At 42.3% G+C, this 6,210-nt stretch overlaps 1 pseudogene; it reads left to right on the plus strand.

Moving 5' to 3' along the window:
• LOC134381123 (F-box/WD repeat-containing protein 12-like) overlaps positions 1 to 3,487 on the plus strand; it is a 34,579-nt pseudogene extending 31,092 nt beyond the window's left edge.
• Positions 3,488 to 6,210: the final 2,723 nt, after the last annotated feature.

The raw sequence follows: 6,210 nt of genomic DNA on the forward strand, positions 1-6,210 counted from the left end.
AGGGGCTGGCACCCAGGCTGGGGAGGGTAAAGTTTAGTTTTGAACAGGTTTGGGCCTTAGTGGAAGTTTTTCAAGAGCCATTTGTTTGGTGATCTGAGGACAGAGCGTCAGTGAGAATGAGAGTGAGGGGAAGGCATGGAGGGGATGCTGACAACGTGGAGAGGGCATCCGGTGCCTGGCAAAGGAAAGCCCAGCGCTTCGCTGTGCCTTCTGCATAGGGGTTGTGTGAGAGTCCTGATGACTCGTGGGCACAGGGACATCCAGTCATCTGCTAAGGATGAGGCACCTGTTGAGTGCCAAGGTCTGAATTAGGAGTTAGACTAGAGTATAAGGCAAACTGCTGGTGATGGTCTTTTGGAAGAAGGAAGACAGAGAGAGAAACTGATCACAGAGCAGGAAGGGACAGAGAGCCCTGGGACCTGGTAGCTGGGCAGGCGTGTGGTCAGGGAAGAGCAGCCAAATGTAGAGAGGCCACCCTCTGAAAATGCAGTGCCAGGGCCCGTAGGGGAGGCATAAGGAGATGGGAAAGGAATATGCTGTGTATTTGCAGGCAACGGCAAAACAGTGACCAAGCTGTTCAAAACCAGAAAAATGCTGTTTATTTGATTCATCCGTCACACCGACCTCACTGCACCTGGCCTACCAGCAGGGCCAGACATGGGCTGGGATTAGCCTTGAAAAGCCCCTGGTCTATGAATAGTTGGAAAGGAGGATCCACAAGTGGCATGGCCACCCTGTGGGGCCAAGTAGGGCAGGGGTGGGGTTAGAGGTGGGGGCAGAGCCCGATTCCCTGGCTAGGTCCCCTAGGGGTGGGGAAGGGTGTTTCCAAGTGCTCCTGGGCCTGCGAAGCCCCCTCCCTCACCTGCAATGTGACCCATGCAGGTACGTTTCCCCAGGTGTTCTACACTCACTCCTTGCTGCACCCGTTGGAAGACGAGCCTCCTGTCTCCACCACCCTCCCCGTCTGGCTGAGATCCAGAGCCTGCTGGGCCCCTGACGAGGTGGCCAGGCTGATCGTGATGCACAGAAATGACAATGGCATGCAGCTGGTTGTCACTGCCTATGAGTTAGGGGCCAAGAAGTCCAGGGATAGAGTGAACATTCTGGGTAAGGGTCCCCGTGCTGGTGCCGGCGGGTCTGCATGTCACCGCCGTCATAGTATGATTCTTCCAGCACAGGTTGCTCACGTTTCCTCTGGGACACTTTCTTTTTCCTCTCAGTGAGATATAGGGATATAGTGGCCCCTCAGAGGTGGTGTTGTTTGCAATTTTATGTGCTGGTTGAGCAACTGAGCACTTACTACATGTTGGGCCCTCTGGACAGCCTGGGATTCAGACATTAAATGCCGACTCTTAGAGTCTCACTTCTCCTTACTGACCTTCCTGCTTTTACTCACTCCTGCCTCTTTTTCTGGCTTTGTCAAAGGCCCTGTTTGGGCACTGAGTGCACACAAACATGAACACAGCCACGACTATCTCTTCCCTAAGGAGCTTCTAGTCCAGAAGGAAAATAAGACCCACAGCCCTCTTCACACTGTCTCCTTATCTATGTCCCAAACCCCACGTCACCCTGACAGGCCTTCCCGATGGTCCTTAGCATTTTTTCTTTTGTATTATGTTTGTTTTCATATCATTATTTGACCATAAATTTCACTCTGAGCTTCCTGGCAGCCAAGGAAAAAAGAGAAACAAAATGCATAATATAACCCCTTGTCTGATATGAGAGAACACATGAATTCTTCAGAAGAGGTAATTTTTTTCCTGGTAAAAAGGAGTTATACCATATAAAATATAGAATCTTCAATTGTTTTTGGCAGATGCCATAAATGTCATATAGTTCTTAAGTGGCTATTTCTTATATCATCCTGTCATAGATGAGAAAGGGTAGAAGGAAGGGCACCTCATTCCCTGAAGGTGCTACATGCCAGATACTCTGCTGGTCACTTCCACGAGCATATGGCACTGAATCTTTACAATCACCTGTAATTAAAGTGTTGTAATCAGTATTTTAGAGCTGATGAACTGGAGATATAGGGGAGTGAATGCATGGGTCAGGAGTGAATGCAGGTCTAACTTCAAAACTATTGCTCTTTTCAATGTACCACATCATCTTAGGTTAGGCATATGTCTATTCCAGAGAAGCCAATTTCTGTGTCTTTATTTCAAAAAGTGCAACAGATCGCCAGTTTCCTCTTCCCAGACACCATGGTGCCTCCCACCTCATGAAGGGCCATGGCTCACAGGTGATCCTGCTGGTCTCTGGCGCAAAGCTGGTGCTGTTCACCATTCATGGCTTGAAGCTGGCTGCCTTCCAAGACCACCAGAAGCCCATCACATCCACGTGGGTGGTGAGTGTGGTGCCCCTGCCCATGTTGCGGCTTTCTGCCTTCCGAATTCCACATCCACACTTACTTGACCTTTCGTTTCAAGGACCCAAACCAAGTCATCACCTCTTTCCTTGACTTCTCTTTGCGAGTCTATGTGTGGAACAAAGGAAAGAAATATCCCATCCTCAAGAGCTGCTATCATTTGCTTGGGGGATCCCACAGATGGGCCAGGTAATTGGCTCTGTTTTCCTTCACTTTGCCTGTAAAATGGCCTTACATGGCCTACAAGCAGTGTTTTCTAAGGAAATGTTGGAAAGGATGTTAATAAGACCTACCGTCATAAGCCCAGCCTCTCCCTTCCTAATGGGACCCAAGGCAAGCACTGCTCAGATTCTGTTTCCTCTTCCTCTAAAGATGTTGGCTGTAGCTATGCATAACATACATTGTCTCCTGTAATGTACAAAAACTACACATGCAGTTGGCATCACCCATGTTTTACAGATAAAACAGAAACATACAGATGTGGATATTTTGTCCAAGGTCCCACAGAGAGCACACAGCCAAGCTTGGCTGAACCCTGACTTTGACCTTGTAGAAAATGTCCACACTCATTAGCTCTTGTGCCTACATTTCTTTCATTCAAGATAGCAATGAGAGTGATCAGGAAGTGATAGATTAATTCTAAATTCTGGGGAAATGACTCAGACTTGCCCAGATTGGATTAGGTGCCCCTCCTCCTATATCAGGAGAAGTTTCTAGAATAGTTGAAATCATTGTGATTCAGGAGCTCTTCTGAGGAGGGCCCAGAACTGATATTCCCACTTAAGAATGTGATGTTTGCTAATTGTTACAAATGAATTTAGGTCCTCAAATCAAAGCCCAGAGTAAGCAAGAGATAGAAATAGGGCCAGATGGGGTGGACTGGGTGGGAGACGGCACAGGGGGCTGAGTTCCACCTGCATGTAAAGGCTTTTACTACTTAAGTTCTTGTCCTTTTCTCAGATTAACACCCAGCATGCCCCTTCTCTTTGCAGTAAATTTACCCACATGGAAAGCAACGGCATGAGCATTGTAGGCATGGAAACCAATAACATGGAGAGAAGTAGCCTGAGGTCATACTGCTTCAAGGTGCAGCATGGCTCAAAGGGTGGTACCAAGTGAAAAGGGACTCACTTTGAACACATGCAGAGACTGGAATGATGTTACCAGCATTGGGGCAGGAATTAGTAATTCTTGGGTGCCTACTGTGTGACAAGCACTGTGCTGTGTGACTTTACTTTTAAATCCTCACAAGTCAACAAAATGGGTATGTTTGTCTCTGTTTTTCAGACAAGGAAAATGAAATTTAAAAAGACAGTAATTGAAAGAGATAGACCCCAATACTGTAATAGTAGGGGACCTAAACACCCCTCTCTCAAAATTGGACAGATCATCTAGGCAACAAGTCAATAGAGAAACACAGGATTTAAACCACACTTTAGACCAACTGGACTTTCCAGATATCTACAGAACATTTCATCCAGCCACTACAGAGTATACATACTTCTCACCAGTTCATAGAACATTCTCTGGAATAGATCACATGCTAGGTCACAAATCAAGCCTCAATAAATTTTTAAAAATTGAAATCATTTCAGGTATTTTTGCAGACCACAATGGATTAAAACTAGAAATCAACAACAAGCAAAACTCTGGAAACTATACAAGTACATAGAAATTAAACAACAGGCTCCTGAATGACATAGGGGTCATTTAATTTCAAGAAGAAATTAAACTGGAAATCAAATAATTTCTCAAAACTAATGAAAATAGTGAAACATCATGTCAAAACATATGGGATGCTGCAAGGCAGTTCTAAGAGGGATGTTTATTGCATTAAATGCTTACATCAAAAGAATAGAAAGTTTTCAAACTAACAACCTAACACTACAACTCAAAGAATTATAAAAACAAGAACAATCTAATCCCAAAGGTAGTAGGTAGAAAGAAATAATTAAGATCAGAGCAAAACTAAATGAAATAGAAACCCAAAAAACAATACGAAAGATCAGTCAAACAAAAAGTTGTTTTTTTGAGAAGATAAATAAAATACAGAAACCATTAGCCAGACTAACTAAAAACAGAATAGAGAAGACCGAAATATCAAAAATTAGAGTGAAAAAGGAGACATAACAACCAATATCACAGAAATACAAAGAATCACTAGAGGCTATTATGAATAACTATATGCCAGCAAATTTGAAAACCTGGAGGAAATGGATACATTTCTGGGAACAAACTACCAAGACCAAACCAAGAAGAAATAGAAAACCAAAACAGACCAATAAACAAGCAAAGAGATTGAAGCAGTAATCAGGATTCTTCTAACAAAGAAAAGCCCAGGACCAGGTGGCTTTACTGCTGAATTCTACCAAACATTTAAAGAATTAATACCAATTCCTTTCAAACTATTCCAAAAAATTGAAACAGAGGCCATTCTTCCCAACTCATTCTATGAAGTCAGTATCACCCTGATACCAAAGCCAGACAAAGATTCAACGAAAAAAGAAAATTATAGGCCAGTATCTCTGATGGACATAGATGCAAAAATCTTCAACAAAATATTAGCAAACAATACAGCAACACATCAAAAAAGTTATACACCATAATCAGGTGGGATTCATCCCAGGGATACAAGGATGGTTCAACATATGCAAATCAATAAATGTGTGAAACATCATATCAACAAAATCAAGGGCAAAAACTATATGATTATCTCAGTAGATGCATGGTAAAGACTCTCAGCAAATTAGGTATAGAAGGAGAATATCTCAACACAATAAAAGCCACATATGAAAAACCCTCTGCCAATATCATCCTGAATGGATCCTTGAGAATGGGAATGAGACAAGGATGCCCACTATGACCATTCCTATTCAATAGAGTACTGGAAGTATTAGCCAGAGCAGTCAGTCAAGACAAAGAATTAAAGGGCATCCAGACTGGAAAAGATAAGTCAAATTATCCCTGTTTGTGGATGACATGATCCTGTATATAGAGCAGCCCAAAATCTCTACAAAAAAATTCTTAGAGTTGATTAACAACTTTAGTAAAGTTGCAAGATACAAAATCAACATGCAAAAATTGGTAGCATTTTACACTCCAACAGCAAATTAGCAGAAAAAGAGATCAAGGAAGCAATCCCATTTACGATAATCACCAAAAAAGTAAAATACCTAGGAATCAACTTAACCAAGAAGGTAAAAGATCTCTACAATGAGAACTACAAACTGCTGTTGAGAGAAATTAAAGAGGACACAAAAAGATGGAAAGATATTCCTTGCTCATGGATTGGAAGAATGAACATTGTGATAATGTCCATACTTCCCAAAGCAATCTACAGATTGAGTGCAATCCCCATCAAAATACCAATGACATTGCTCACAGAAATAGAAAAAAAAAATCCTAACATTCATATGGAACAACAAAAGACCCTAAATAGCCAAGGCAATCTTGAGCAAAAAATAAAATTAAATTAAAATAAAAATAATAAATAAAATGCTACCTGAGTTCAAACTATGCTACAAAGCTATAGTTACCAAAACAGCATGGTACTGGCATAAAAACAGACACTTGGACCAATGGAACAGAATAGAGAACCCAGAAATCAGCCCTCAAACCTACAGCCAACTGATCTTCAACAAAGGCAAGAAGAACACACATTGAGGGAAACAGTGCCTCTTCAATAAATGGTGCTGGGAAATGAAATTAGACCTGTACCTCTCACCATACACCAAAATCAACTCAAAATGGATTAAAGACTTAAATATAAGACTGCAAATGATAAAGTTCCCAAAAGAAAATGCAGGGGAAACACTTCAGGATGTAGGAGTGGGCAAAGATTT

The sequence above is a fragment of the Cynocephalus volans genome, chromosome 6 (assembly GCF_027409185.1).
Source record: "Cynocephalus volans isolate mCynVol1 chromosome 6, mCynVol1.pri, whole genome shotgun sequence".
NCBI lineage: Eukaryota > Metazoa > Chordata > Mammalia > Dermoptera > Cynocephalidae > Cynocephalus > Cynocephalus volans.